Source organism: Panthera tigris, chromosome F3, assembly GCF_018350195.1.
Source record: "Panthera tigris isolate Pti1 chromosome F3, P.tigris_Pti1_mat1.1, whole genome shotgun sequence".
In the NCBI taxonomy this organism is placed as follows: Eukaryota; Metazoa; Chordata; class Mammalia; order Carnivora; family Felidae; genus Panthera; species Panthera tigris.
In genome coordinates, this window is record NC_056678.1 from 49868994 (window position 1) to 49885892 (window position 16899).

At 34.3% G+C, this 16899-nt stretch overlaps 1 pseudogene; it reads left to right on the forward strand.

Moving 5' to 3' along the window:
- Positions 1-16462: 16462 nt before the first annotated feature.
- LOC122236069 lies at positions 16463-16595 on the forward strand (annotated as a pseudogene).
- The last annotated feature ends 304 nt before the right edge of the window (positions 16596-16899 follow it).

The following is a 16899-nucleotide window of genomic DNA, read 5'->3' on the forward strand; positions in this document are numbered from 1 at the left end:
TCATTTTCATTTGTTTCTATATTGAGGCCTGATTTTTTACCTAGTATGTGATCTGTTCTGGAGAATATCCTATGTGCATTCAAGAATGCTTATTCTGTTGCTTTAGAATGAAATGTTCTGAATATATGTGTTAAGTCCATCTGGTCCAGTGTGTCTCAAAGCCATTGTTTCCTTGTTGATTTTCTGCTTTGATGATCTGCCCATTGTTGTAAGTGGGGTGTTAAAGTCCCCTATTATTATTGCATTATTAGCAATGAGTTCCTTTATGCTTTTATTAATTCTTTTATATTTTTGGGTGTTTCAGGTTGGGGGCATAAATATTTACAATTGCTAGATTTTTTTGTTGGATAGACCCCTTTATTATGATATAGTGTCCTTCTTCATCTCTTCTTACAGTCTTAGGTTTAAAATAGAGTTTGTGTGATATAAGTATGCTACTCTGGCTTTCTTTTGAAGTCCATTAGCATAATATATGGTTTTCTATCCCCTCACTTTCAATCTGCAGGTGTCTCTAGGTCTAAAATGAGTGTCTTGTAGGTGGCATATAGATAGGTCTTGTATTTATTTTCCATTCTGACACCCTTTGTATTTTGATTAGAACATTTAGTCCATTGATATTCAGAGTAATTATTGGTAGATATGTATTTAGTGCCTTTTTTTTACTTGTTTTGTTGTTGGGCTTTTTCTATTTCTTTCTAGTCTTTGTTGCTTTTGATATTTCCTTCTCACTCAGAGTCCCCTTTAATATTTCTTGCAGGATTCATTTAGTAGTCAGGGACTCCTTTAGTTTTTGTTTGTCTGGGAAGCTCTTTATCTCTCCTTCTATTCTGAATGGTAGCCTTGCTGGATAGAGTATTCTTGACCATAAACTTTTCCCATATATTCAACTTTTCCCACATTGAATATATCATGCCATTCCCTTTGGCTTGCCAAGTTTCTATGGAGAGCTATGCTCCTAACCTTATTTGTCTTGTTTTGTAAGTTAGGGACTTCTTTTGTCTTGGTGCTCTTAGTATTTTTCCTTTATCACTATATTTTGCAAATTTAATTACAGTATGTCTTGGTGTTGACCTGATTTTGTTGATTTTGGTGGGAATTCTCTGTGCCTCCTGGGTTTGGATGGCTGTGTCCTTCTCCAGATTAGGAGAAGTGTTCAGCTATTATTTCCTCAAATAAACCTACTTCCCCCTTTTCCCTTTCTTCTTCTGGGACTCCTATGATACATTTGATGGAGTCACTGAATTTCTTAAGTCTAATTTTGTGATCTAAGATTTTACTTTCCCTCATTTGTTAAGCTTCATTATTTTCCATAATTCTCTCTTGCATATAATTTATTAATTTCTCTGCTTCTTCTTGTGGTCATTACATTCTGTCAGTTTTGAATCTCAGTTATCACATATTTCATTTTAGGCCGATTGGTCTTAAGCTCTTTTATCTCTGTGGTATGGGTATCCCTGATATCTTCTATGTTTTTCTCAAGGCCGGCAAATATCCTTAGATTGTTGCCTTAAATTCTGGATCAGATCTATTACTTTTAACTTTTGATTAGATCCCTGGCTATCACCTCTTCTTGTTCTCTTGAGACAGCTTCCTCCATCTTGGCATTTTGTCTAGGTTTCTGTCTTCTTTTCTATGATAGGAAAGCCTGTTGTTTTTCCTGTTCCTGAGAAGAATGGCTTCATGAAGAAGAGGTCATATATTGTCCAGGGCTTGGAGCTTCAGGAAGTGTCTCTGGTGTGTGCTGCATGCAGTCTGCTGCTGTGTTTTGACTGCTTCTTCCCTCAGGTCAGTCCTTTGCAGAGTTTATCCTTGCCTGCAGTGGGGACTATTTGGACCTATATTCAGGGCTGTAGTAACTATATATTGCTATCAGAGCTATATGAACTTTTTCTTTACATTTTTTGCCAAATTTTACTCTTCAGTAAATCAAATAATATAATTGCACTCTTAAATTTCATAAATAAACACACTTAATTTATTTTAATGCAACATCTCAGTTATTTGCAACACTTTTTAAATAATCTCTGCTAATAATTTATATTACATTGAAAATGTGCATTGCAGAGTAAATGATACCTGTTACCACCTCCAAGAAAAGCATCTACTGTGTGGAAAGACAGCAAAGAGCATACAGTGCCTACCACCAGGAGCAGCAGTCCCAGGATGTATCTCCCACTGTTTGGTTTATAGGGGTTGGAGTCACTAAGGAAGTCAAGAGTCACACATGCTCTGATGGAATGCTTTATTCACCTAGGGAAGGCAGAGAAATAGTCAATTCCCCATGGCCAAATGATCTTCCTAGGAGCCAGTACAAGGAGGTAGTCTTCTTGTGCTGCAGGCAAAGGACCCAATTTTCTTCCCACTAGGAACAGACATAGTTGTGGGGGGTGCCAAATGATGTACACACATTAAGCAGAACAAAGAAGTACATATCAAGTCCAGAAAGGGAAAGATGTTTCCAAAGAAGTTGATATGCTCAGTGTGGGGTGTGAGGGCTCTTTATCTCCTTGAAGGGAACTGTCCCAGGCCCAAAGCACATACTTATGCAACCGTACCTGGGTGACTGTCTTTCCCAACATGTATCTAAAATTTATGTTAAAAATGATTGTTTTACTTGAATTTTGTTGTGTATTAAAAAATTATAAATTTTAAAGATGCTAAATATTTCTTTCTCTAATTTTCTAACTAATTCTGAACATAGATAAATATCAAAAGACTGCATTGATAGTTTGATCTCAGTATTACCATCTTTGTATACTAAGAAGTTGAGTTTTCATAGTCTGGGGAAAAACAGGTTTATCTTAAATTAATAATCTCAGCTTTAGCATGTCCAAACATATATATATATATATATATATATATATATATATATATATATATATGTATGTAATACTGTTAGATTTATATAATGTACTCTGCTTATGTGACTCTATCCTTTCCTGATCTGAGATCAGAAGGAATGTTCTTTGGGGCTCAGTTCAATTCAGTTCACTTGTGTTAAAACAAGTATAATCAATTCTTGATTTACCATACAAAAGGGAACCAAGATTAGGAGAGAAAATTATTTAATATATAATATGGAAAATGTAATATTTCTCTTAGTATTTAATCTTATCTGTATCTAATACATGAAAGCATTTTTATAATTTTCCAGACATCATGCAAAAGTGTAAGGGCAATAGAAGTATAATGGAGTGATTCATTTGAAATATAAAAAGAAATCTCCTGAGATTAAAAAGCAAGAGTGTATTATTTCTCCCCTCCCAAGAAGATATCCAGGCCATTGTGTCTGAGACATTTTATATGTCAGGCTTTCCTAATAGCCATAAGAAGTAAATAGATCTCCTCTTTTTGATCAGAGGGCTGGCTTGGTGCATTATGAACTACTTCCAAAAGTTCTAGTTCCAACTGAGTGGGTTTGAAATGAGTAAGAAGACTAAATCTGGGGTGGAAGGGGGTGGTATAGGAACTCAAAAGGAAGAACTTAGGAAACAGGACAAAGACATGAACCCACTAGAATGAAACCTTCAAACTCGGTGGAATCACAGAGGAGATATAGCTGTGGGAATATTGGTTCTAGTTGGTCACACAGCTTAAAGACTGTGTAGGCTGTTACCATACTCAGGCTTGTTCAAAGGCCTGCCACACTTCCTGGAAGCGGAGCAGGACAGGAACTATCCTAAAGAAAACAATGCAAAATCACTTACTGGTGTTTTTCTTAGAATCCCATTAAATCTATAGGCCAGTTTAGGGATAATGGAAATCTCTATAATACTGATTCTTCCAATCATTGGCATCTTACATCTTTCTTTTTACAAAGTTTTTCCTCATTTCTCTCATATTTTTGGAGACTTTAGAGATCTTACAAATATTTTATTCACTTTCTAAGTTGTTTTTAAGTTTTCTTTACTTTTTTTCTATTTTGATAAAATGTATATAACATAAAATGTACCTTTTTAACCATTTTCAAGTGTACCATTCAGTGGCACTCAATACATTCAGACAGACACTATAATGGCCTCTGACAGTGGTCACCAATGGTAAGCGTGGATATGATACGCGTCTCCAGTAGAAGAACTATAAAAAGAGCTCTGTGCAAATTATCGTGTGTTGTGTATAGTGATAAAAACGTGGAATCCTATTTACCGGTCCTCAAAGGCAAGCTCAACACACATAAGGACACTAATTTCCACTCATAAAGTAAATGTTCAGGCCTTGGGGTATATGTTTGTTGTTCGTTTTGGTTTAGTTTGGCGACATTAGGTTAGTTTCGTTTGGTTTTATTTTCTCCTCAAATGGATTTTCAGCCCTGTAACGTGATTGCTGTTTATGGGGTTAATTTTGTGACTGTGACTCCCTCTTGTCCTGCCAGTGCCTGCACTCCATTCCTAACAATAGCAGTTAACTTGAGATGCCTCCCACACGAGCAGACTTCTGGCACTTCAAGCCCACACTTCGGTGACTCTCCAGTCATGCCCACCTCTTCCCAGACACATACAGCTCAGGATAAGAACAGGGTTGGTCTTTTGGACCAATTTAGAAGACCAAAAGTTTACTGCCCACAAACATTTCAATGCCAAGACTACCTTTGGGTATTAAAAATACAAAAGTTAAAATTGCATAATAGGGGGTGCCTTGGCTCAGTCAGTTAAGCATCAGACCGGTTCAGGTCATGATTTTGCGATTTGTGAGTTTGTGAGTTTGAGACCTACAGTCAGGCTTTTTGCTGACAGCTCCCTCCCCCTGCTTGCACTCTGTCTCTTTCTCTCTCTCAAAAATAAATAAACATTAAAAAAATTGCATAATGGTATTTGGCATATCAAGACACACATCGGTAGCGATTGTTCACGTAGACGGCAATAATCGTTCAATATTTTAGAAAAACGTGGACAGATTTGGAATTGGAAGTTGCTGAGCTCTTTTTATTAGCAAAGTGAAACTTTGAGATACGATGCCACGATTTATCATAAAATCCGTAAATTAAATCTTTGTTTTCAATTCATGGTATCACAAGAATAAAGTAGGATGATTCAGATATGTAAGCAAAAGACTCAGTATGCTTAAATGGAGAGAGAAGCATTGTTTCACATAATAAGCCACCCTGAAGAAATAAAAACTACTAGCAAGATATTTTGGCTCTGGTTCTGCTTCTCTGCAAAGTAGAACTGTCCTTTACACATGTCTTTATTTTCAGGGAGGTAGCAATAACATTTCCAGGGAGGATAGACAAACGCTGTTATGTCCAGAATCATAAATTCAAACTTCCTAGTATTTTTTTTAAAGCAAGGAGGACACATTTCAGAAATGGCCTTCAGCTGACTAAACTTCACATTTTATTGAGATACAAATGTGTGCCATTTGCTATAGTACCCAGACTCTCAATACCACATTTCTGGCGCCTGGATAATTTGATTTGCTTCACTTTGTCTCACCTCAAGGATTTCTGAAGTGAAGAAATAGAAGGTTATTTACAATAATGCCTTTTATGGGGCTGCCTGGGTGGCTCAGTGAGTTAAGTGTCCAACTCTTAATTTCACCTCAGGTCATGACTTCACAGTTCATGAGATCGAGCCCCACGTTGAGCTCTGCACTGACAGGACAGAGACTGCTTGCTGTTCTCTCTCTCCTTCTCTCTCTCTCTCTCTCAGAATAAATAAATAAATTTTTAAAAGATTGAAAATAATGCCTTTTACATTATTATTAAAAGCATGTACACATTGGTATGATTTTGTTAATTGTTGGAGAGGAAGAAGGTAAAGATCAGAAGAGAAAGGAGAGATTCTAGGTGACCGGGAAAGAGACAAAGTTAATTTTGACTGATGACTAATAATGACCCGTTCTGTTGTACCACGAAGAAGTAAAAATTACAGAGGACATAACTGTATGATATAAGTAAGAAAGGCCATAAGCACAAGAATTTTCTGCTTTGGCAAAGCTAAGCATGGTATATATTTGGCATAAGTGCAGAGAACCACCCAATTTCAGAAAATAATCTTGAATTAGGCAATGAGTATTTCAATTTTCACCTTTGAATTGAGTTACGGATCAGCTCTATCATTGTAAGGCATCTGACATCATCAAAATTTCTTAATCTTATATAGCAATAGGTCACTTGTAAGGGAAGTGATTTATTTGAAGTGATATAGGCACAAATCCCAACTCTGATGCAATGTTTGCCTTCTCTAATATTATTTCTTGTTATGAAAAAATCCACACTACCTTTTGCATATTCAAGATGGATAGTCAGTAATAAGGTGTTCATTTATTTATTTACCAATTATTATCTTTTTACATGTTTATTTTTGAGTGAGAGAGAGACAGAGAGAGAGAGCAGGGGAAGAACAGAGAGGGAGGGAGAATGGAAGATGAGGCAGGCTGTAGGGTCTGAGCTGTCAGCACAGAGCCCGATGCGAGGCTCGAACTCATGAACCGCGAGATCATGACCTGAGCCAAAGTCGGTCGCTTAACCTACTGAGCCACCCAGACGCCCCTTATTTACCAATTATTATAGAAATATATCCTGTCACAGTAATGTTCTAATGCTGGTGAACAAAACAAGCCTTTGTTCTTGTGAGTTTCATTCTAGTGTGTGTGCTGGTGATGAGGTTTGAGGAAATAAATAAATAAAAATTAAATATATATCAAGTGGTGAATAGGAGCTATGAAGAAAAAGAAAAGGTGTAAGAAAGCAGAGTGTCAGCAGTAAGTGTTCTTTAGTGAAGTGTGATCTGAAAGTTCACTTAAAAATTTTTTTTAATGTTTATTTACTTATTTTTGAGAGAGAGAGAGAGAGACAGAGAGAGAGGGAGACACGGACTCCAAACCAGGCCCCAGGCTCTGAGCCGTCAGCACGGAGACCAACGTGAGGCTTGAACTCACAAACTGTGTGATCATGACCTAAGCTGAAGTTGGATTCTTGCCCAACTGAGCCACCCAGGTGCCCCTGAAAGATCACTTTAATAAGGTGACATTTATTATGAGTTTTATGGAAGTTCAAGACAGACTATTAAAGGCAGAGTGTTTAAAACGAAGCAGCAACAAGTTCAAAGTTTCTGAGAAGAATTAATGGAATATAGATTTCAATATGCCATTGACAGATACTTCTCAATACAAAAAACAGTAAAACTTTTGTATTACTCCATGTTGAAGGATAAAAGCAAAGTTTTTAAAAATATGTAAGCATTTGATACCATTTTTGGTGACATTTTCTATCTTTTTAAACCCAACATAAACAAGTGTGTGTGTGTGTGTGTGTGTGTGTGTGTGTTTGTATGTGTGTAATATCATTAAGGTACTTTATGTGAAGAATGTATGTTTTATGCCTATGAACTAACAAAAATTTTCTGGAAATTGGAATATTATAATAATTACATTACATAAAGGAACACTTTATGAGTTGTATCATTAATGGTTTTTGTAAGTAACCAACAGAAATCTACACTAGCTAATTTAAGTAAAATAAACATCTATTAGAAGTAGTCAGAAAGACCCAAACAAAAAGACATCTGCCAACCCACAGTGTTTGATTAGAATTATCATGGATCATGCCCAAGTGTCCTTGTTTGGGAGAAAAAAGAGCACTCAGGAAAACCACAATGAGAAAAAGAAAGTTTTGCAAAAAGAAATGAATGAAAACCCTTTTCATAAGAAGGGAAAAGAAAACGGTATCCCAACATGAAAATGTTCATTATTATTTCATAATAATCATGTATCATAATTTGGTATGATATTTATATTTTGCATATAGACAACTTTTCAATAAAGATGAAATATATTAATACAAAAATACTCTTTCACACTCATTACAGGAACACTTAAGGTAAAGGGCATTGGTGAATAGGAATACAACAAGCTGGGAATATAAGAAGCATTGTGGTTGGAATAGTATGGAACTACAATTTAATTTCAGATCAGCCAATTACTATATTTGTGACCTTGAACAATTTACTTAATCCCTTTTTGTCTCATTTTTCTCATCTAGAAAAGTAGGAGTGATATTGGCAGTGCTATAATGGCATAAGAGGTAAATTAAAGATAAGTGTGCATTACATGCTCAAATACTTAATTTTATTTACACAATAAAATGATATTAAAATATTTTACAATGACAGATAAGATATATAATAAGTATAAATAATGTAATTGTTCCTTTTAAATTGTGGATAGGCTGCTTAATGGGGCTCTCTGTCTGACTTTCTTCATATCTTTATTAATAATAACATGGTATTTTCATGGAACACAGTTTCAAAGAAACACAGTTTCAAAACCACAGACTTCATCCCTTGTCAATTTACAAATAAGTTTCTGGGTTTGAAAGACTATATACCTTAGTCCTATTCAAACAGCTAGTTAGTTAAAGATAAAACTAAAATTGGCTTCTTATTACACAGATTCTGTCCTTTTCCTCCTATTTTCCATATTTTATCTTTTGTCTTTATGAGATGGAAACTTGAAAGTAGTATTGCATAGCATCATATTGCTAAGTCCAAAGTCCAAGGCTTTCATAAATCTTTTCCCTTAGAGAGTTATTTGTTCTATACAAAACCTAGTTTCTTGTATAATTTACTCACTGTTCAAATTTGATGATGGGAACAAAGAACATTTGTGGGGGTCCTACGTACTTGAAGGAAATTTCTTACGTAGATTGTGTTTCAGTGATCATTCTATTCTTTGGATTTTGATCAAAAGCAAAATTTCACCTTTGAGCTTTGGAAAAGAAATTTGTTGAAATTTAAAATCTTTTTCTAAAGCAGAGAGAGAAAAGTTTAAGGTCCAAAGGATTTTTCTAAACTCCACAATATTCAAAGCATTTAAAACAACATTTATGGAAATAAAATTTATATTATTCAACAAATATATAATATAATATAATATAATATAATATAATATAATATATAATAACATATATAATTCAGAAAATTATTGATGATAAACTATAATAGTCTTTTAAACTGTTTTATAATTGCATCTTCAATTTGGGACACTGAAAGAAATTCTTTGTGTGTGTGTGTGTGTGTGTGTGTGTGTGTGTGTGTGTGTGTGTAGGTGTAATATCACAAGATTTCATTTCACAATTAATACCTCCTAAAACTTCTTATTCTGCTATATCCAGAGAGCGACAACTTGCTTCAGATATAAAATGCATACATAATCTGAAATAGTGGCTACTCTTTCATTAAATTGACTATTTTGATCAGGAGTGAAGTGCTAAATTAGCCATATGTGTTGCCATTGTCGGTAAAATCTATCAGCTACAGTTTTCTTAACTGTAAAGTAGTAAAGTAATAATATCTGTCTTTTCTATTTTAAGAAGTTACTGTGAGGATAAAAATAATTAAGCAAAGAATTAAAACAATCCAGGAGCTATTTACTTTATGTATTTGAGGTGTTGTCTATCAAATTAGATTTAGGTCCCATATTACTTTATTTTTGTATATGTTCTTCTTTTTTCTTACATTCGGAGCATTTCTCTCACCAACACTTATATTAACTTCTCTCATTTTAATCCATTTTATATTTAAATAATATATATTCAGCTCTCTGTTACATCTCCTATTATTATATTTTCTACTCTACTTTATTTAATGGCATTTTTTATTTGTCTATCATGAATCACCATATTTGTTATGGATTTTCATTTAACAATATCTTTAATCAAATTGTTTTATAAGCCATTTAAATTCACATGTCCTATGTTATACCTACTGATATCCAGAAATACAAAATAATTAATCAGTAATATAATCTAATTGAGATTATATCTAAAACATATAGTGTCAGAAGATGAACACCAGTACCCCTAACAGAAGGTCCTTTACTGTCTGGTAAACTATGACTCTTGAAATTTTTATCTAGTTTCCAACAATGTAATTTCTTTAACTCTCATTTTTCTTATTACAAGTGTTTCAATAATTTTTGATATTGTACATATTTCAGTATGTCCCTTTAAGTCATATTGGAACAAAAAATACACACCTGCCTAGGTACATAAGTTAGTAATAGGATTTTTTCTGGCTTCTAGCTTTATATTATTAGTCACACAAACATGTCAAAATAAGAACAGAATTTCCCAACTAGTCAGAGAAAATAAAGTTAAAGACAATATTCTAGTTTGTTGACAGAACAATAAATACATCTACTTCATGGTGTGTAGCCAAGGATGACTAAAATGTCTAGATGATGTAAGATATTTTCTGCGATATAGTCTCATATCGATAACTTGAAATTGGAACATATTATTAATTTTTATGTCATAGCTATTCTGTTTTTGATACTTTTCTGAGATTTATTAATCAGTGTTTATGATACATGATATCACAATCATGACATATTTGGAAGAATGATTTACTCTTTATCTCATTAAGGAATTTTACCAAGAAAAGTAATTTATTTTTGTTTGTTTATGAAACATAATGTATAGTACATGAGGTATCTATATTCTATAGGAATCAGTTAATCTAATTTATTGTCAAAATATGAAACTCTTATTTCTAATAAACATTATTAGACTATTTTCTCAAGAAAATGGTACAACTTCTGTAATGTTATATAAAAACACATTGTAGAAAGTAAAAGTTTCTACTCAAGTGTGTTTTGTCTTCGAGAGGAGAAATTCATTTCATGATTTTGTAACTTAAAGAAATATTTGATTAAAATTATGAAGGCATAAAACTTTCTTTACACAATGCTGAAAATATGTAGCACTTGGCAATGGTTAATAGTGTTTAAATATATATATACACACACACTATATATATATATATATATATATATATATATAATTTTTAGCATTTAAATTTATTTATTTATATATATATATTTATACATATATATACATATATAAATATATATGTATTTTATACATATTTGTTATCTGCAGAAATAGACTACATTTTGGTTGGGTTGGATTCACATACTGATGGCCAGCTATTCCCTATATTCAATTTTAAATATAAAATGCTAGGGCATGTGTGGAAGATGTTCATAATAGCAACTGATGGTATTTAAATGTCTTTTAATTATAGGACTGGAAGACATTTCTGATTGCTTATATATGTTGCTTATTTCACTTTTTACTTGGAAAAAGAACCCAGAATATTATTGTTTGAACTTGACATTGAGAAGTTCTTGCGGCAGCTGGAAGTATAATTTCTTCATGTGACACCACCAACTAGTTAGATTTGAACGGATAGTTTAGGGCTTTTAAAGAGCAATTAAAATTATGTGGCAGGTGATTATGACGCAATGCTCCAGTTGCTTATATAAATGCATAAGTATAGTACTTCACAAGCAGAAAAACAATAGAAAATTTCTGCATATGCCCAATTACACTTGTAAACTATGTGTAGAAAATCAATGCCGTTTCATTTAATTTTACACAAACAGCAATTTGTAACTAACTTTGGAGTCTGAAAAATAATTTATTTCCATATGAATCTGTCTTGAAATTGTAACAATTAGGTTCACTGTTTTTCTTCAGGATTTCTGGCCTGCCAGTATTTGTATATGGAGAGAAATTATGCTGACCAATACATTTTATACCTCTACAAATTTTGAGAAAGATTAATAGACTAAGGAAATAATGCATATCCATTCAGTATAATTTCATAGACTTAATTGTGAAATTAACATTTTTGTTTCATTTTACATTTGTTACATTTTACACCCAGAAATCTACAATATAATATCCTCTACAGACTTCAGTTTAACAGGCAGAAGAACTTTTCCTGATGAAGCTGTTTGATTCCCTAGTTACTTTTTATAAACTGTTCAACTTTACTATTTTTGGTTGCCTCTTCCAAGAAAAGAGTACCTCTTTGAACGTAACATCATTGTAAATGATTCGGTTCTATGGTTTCAGTGTTTGGGAAACATATATTAAAAATATTACACTATGTAAATATAGGAAAAAATGTACTTCTTTAGCATTGCTAGCCAAATAAATGACAACCAATTGAGTGGATTTATTTGATTTATATTTATATGGTGGTTCTATGAATTGTTGTTCTTTTCCTTTTGTTCCTGCAATGGAACTTTTGGATTACCAGAAAAGTCAGGCACTTGCATGTCTGATGATGACAGTTACAATTGTATCTTTGTACTGTTTTCTCTCTTGGAAGATCATTTCTTTCTCATATGTTATAGTGTATGTTTCATTATTCTCATTTTTTAAGGAGATAAAGCATTTTTTTTCTTTTCACATCCACAAAAAGTATTGTATTATCAATGCAGAATGACAGGGACACTATTTAATTTCCTGAATCTCACTCTGTTGAGAAACAAAGAGAATTTATTGACTTATTTTATTAGGAAGAGGTTCAAATGTGAACTTACCAGTAGATTTTAGAAAGATAGGAGACTTGTTTTTTGTCTTTTTCTCAGTATTTTGTGGAAACAACATCCCCAGCTTCCAAACACACAATGATTACTCCTCTGCTCATGTTGTATTTGTGGATAAAGCATCCTACACAGGTAGTAATAATCACAGTTCACAGTTCACTGAGTAATGATCACATCCACTGAGGTGGGATTTGCACAAGCAGAAGTGTAAGTGAATAAAACAAAGAGTTTGTTTCGTATTCTTATATATTTTACTCTTTTATCAATTAACCCTTGCATACTTTTTCTAAACTTCAGATGCACAATAGGAATGGTAATTTATGCATTCTCTTTTAGTGTTGTGACAGGGAAAAAATCTCTTACATAGGAAAGACATTCCTATTATTACTATTAATAGGGCACATTGATTATTAAGTGTGTGAATAACTTCATGTAGAATGAAAAGTAAAATAACTCTATAAATGAAGAGACAAAATTATTCACAAGCAATTTTAATTTAGGCATGTCTAACTTAGAAAACATTATTCTTTTTTTAAATTTAATGTTTATTTATTTTTGAAAGAGAGAGAGAGAGAGTGAGCGAGCGCACAAGTGGGGGAGGGGCAGAGAGGGAGACACAGAATCCAAAGCAGGCTCCAGGTTGCAAGCTGTAAGCTCAGAGCCCAACATGGACTTGAACCCATGAACTGTGAGATCATGACCTGCGTCTAAGTCAGACGCTTAACTGACTGAGCCATCCAGGTGCCCCGGTAAGCATTATTCTAATTCTTCCAAGGTTTGGCTTGGATATCTCAAATAAGGAGGCACAAATGACTTAGTTACATATATACTTAGTTACATGTATACTTACATAAAGTCACCTAGATTAAGAATTCCATGGAACCAAAATAGTCTATATAGAAATGTTACTCTCCAGGATGTGGAGAAACGGGAACCCTCTTGCACTGTTGGTGGGAATGCAAACTGGTGCAGCCGCTCTGGAAAACAGTGTGGAGGTTCCTCAGAAAATTAAAACTAGACCTACCCTATGAGCCAGCAATAGCACTGCTAGGAATTTATCCAAGGGATACAGGAGTACTGATGCATAGGGGCACTTGTACCCCAATGTTTATAGCAGCACTCTCAACAATAGCCAAATTATGGAAAAAGCCTAAATGTCCATCAACTGATGAATGGATAAAGAAATTGTGGTTTATATACACAATGGATTACTACGTGGCAATGAGAAAGAATAAAATATGGCCTTTTGTAGCAACGTGGATGGAACTGGAGAGTGTGATGCTAAGTGAAATAAGCCATAAAGAGAAAGACAGATACCATATGGTTTCACTCTTATGTGGATTCTGAGAAACTTAACAGAAACCCATGGGGGAGGGAAAGGAAAAAAAAAAAGAGGTTACAGTGGGAGAGAGCCAAAGCATAAGAGACTCTTAAAAACTGAGAACAAACTGAGGGTTGATAGGGGGTGGGAGGGAGGGGAGGGTGGGTGATGGGTATTGAGGAGGGCACCTTTTAGGATGAGCACTGGGTGTTGTATGGAAACCAATCTGACAATAAATTTCATATATTGAAAAAAAAAACAATTGCATAAAATAATTATAAACCTAAAAAAAAAAAAAAAAGAAATGTTACTCTCCAACTCCTAAATATCTGTTTCAGTATGTGTTCTATTTATGCATTCAAAACTATTTCCATATCAATACCCTATTTACCTTTTTTTTCAAAGTTTATTTATTTATTTTTGAGCAAGAGAGAGGCAGAGAGACACACAGGGAAAGAGAGGGAGGGACAGAGAAAGAGGGAGAGAAAGAATCCCAAGCAGGCTCGGCACTGTCAGTGCAGAGCCAGCACAGGGCTTGATCCCATGAACCATGAGATCATGAACGGAGCCAAAATCAAGAGTTGGACGCTTAAATGACTGAGCCACCCAAGTGCACCTCCCCTATTTACCTTTTGTGACATGACACATATTATATTTTCCTTACTATAGGCTCTTTGAACACAAAATGTTTTCTAGAGCCTATGTTAATGAGGTCATAGCAGGCAATGAAATGTGTATTTGGATTGGATTGCATAACATATATAGAAGATAGCAGATGCAAAGACATACATCTGTATTTTATCTTGTAATCAATTCGTGTACAGAATTTATGTCTTAATTCTCATGACTATGTAGTATTACTATATAGATAAAGTAGCTTTGAATTTCATTAAATTATTGAAATCTGCATCAGTTTGGTTTACAGTATATTTGTTTTTGTGTTAGCTCATAGCTTCAGATTTTGTCAATTCCAATGAAGCATTTTAATAGAAGAGTATTCAGTTCCTAACGATGTTTAATAAATGTCCATTTAATGTGTTTGAACTATGGAGGGCTTCTTGGGTTATAGGATTTTGGCAATGGCATTTCTGTTTCCTTTCTTCTTCCTTATTTTCTTTCTGACTGATTCCTTCCAGATTTCCTCTATGAAGCCTTCTCTGATCATCTGAATTAGAAATATTCACGCTCTGGAAATTATATAGCAATTACTGATTATTCTATTCATGTGACAGATGCCACAGAATCCTTACTTTACTAATATTATCATTTTATGCAAGCATAAAAATATCCATTAGGTTTCAAAGTTTAATTTACATCATAAGAAGGAAACACTAGGTCATTTTTATTTAGCTCCCTGAGTAAATAATGCAAATGTGAAATTATTGCTGAAAATAATTTGAGAATCAAGAAAAAATCCCTAATTTTATAGGTGAAATTAAAGACTCAGGAGGTTGAGGTCACTTGCCCAGCTTCACATAGCTAATTAGTCTTGAGTAAGTTTCTCAGTGTCCCAGGTACCAAGTAGTGATATTGTCATTATACTTCCAATCATGTACATATTGGCAAAATTTTCCAAATTATAAATTGCAACAGTCTTTCCTTGGCCCTCTTCTTATAAATGTTTTTGTATGTGTCTGTGATTTGAATAGTGATGTCATTGGTGTACATAGTAGATTGAATAATAGCCACCCTCATATTTCTGCCCCTTAATCCCAGAACCTGTGAATATCATTGTATATAGTTAAAAAATGAATACCGCCTTACATAGCAAAATATATGATTTAAAGATTTGGAGAGGAGGCACTTATTCTGCATTATCCACATGAACCTCAAATTCAATAGCAAGTATCCTTATAAAAATGAGACAAAGGAAGATTTGACAAAATAAGAGAAAGCCATGTGGCTACAGAGGTGTATATAGGAGTGATGAGGTCACAAGTCAAACAGTGCCTACAGCCACGCACAGCTGGTAAAGGCAAAGAAGGGATTCTCCCCTAGAGCCTCCGGAGGGAGTCCAGCCATGCCAACATTTTGGTTTGAAAATTTTCTCCTCTAGAACTGTGAGAGAATAAATTTATACTCTTTTAGGCCACCTAGTTTGCAGTAATTTGTTACAGTAGCCACAGGAAACTAATAGAGCCTGCAATCCCAAACTGTACGTTACAATGCTGACTTGGACAAGTAGAGCACTTCATGGCAGAAGTTTGCCCAATGGAAAAATTAAATAGATTCAAATTTTTTAAATTAATTTATTTATTTTGAGGAAGAGAGAGAGAGTGTGTGTGTGTGTGTGTGTGTGTGTGTGTGTGTGTGCGCGCGCGCGCGCAAGAGAGAGAGAGGCAGAGAGAGGGTGGGGGGAGGGGCAGAGAGAGAGAGAGAGAGAGAGAGAGAGAGAGAGAGAACCCCAAGCAGGCTCTGAGCTATCAGCAGGGAGCCTGATCTGGGACTCAAACCCATAAACCCTAAGATTATGAACTGAGCCCAAATCAAGAGTTGGTCACTTAACTGACTGAGCCACCTGGGTGCCCTAAATAGATATTTTAAAAAGCACATATTTTTGGGGGCTCTTGGGTGTCTCAGTTGATTAAGTGTCTGACTCTTAATTTCAGCTCATGTCATGATCTCACGGTTCATGGGTTTGAACCCCACATCGGGCTCCCTGCTGATAGCTGAGTGTTCTTGGGATTCTCTCGCTGTCTCTGCACTCCTCCTCTCTGCCCCACTCCCCCATTCTCTATCTCTATCTCTCTCAAACAAAAAACAAAAAACAAACAGAAACCATGTTTTTATACAACAGGAAATATCACTTCTCGGCCTTTTGGCTAAGATCAAGTGTAGTATCTGTTCTTATCCATTTAATATACAGCAGGAAATATATATTGGATAATTAAAATATGTTAGGTAATATGGCAAGCACTGCAATATGGCATTTCTTTCATTCCTGGACAAAAAAACAAATCTTGAAGTATATAATCCTCAGTGCAAATGAATAAGTTAAGTCAGAGAAGTTTACCAACATCGTGTAACCAGTAAAAGAATGGAGACCCACGGTGATTAATAAATTTGTCCAAGGTCAGTCAATAATTAAAGACTAAAACTTGAACCTATTAAAATTAACCATAACAGAAATAAACATGAAGCCACAATTTGTATTTAAATAGAGATAAGAAAGAAAGGTGAAATTAAGACATAAACTGAGCCATGTTTAATTATACCTTGTGGAGTTGCTTATTTATGAG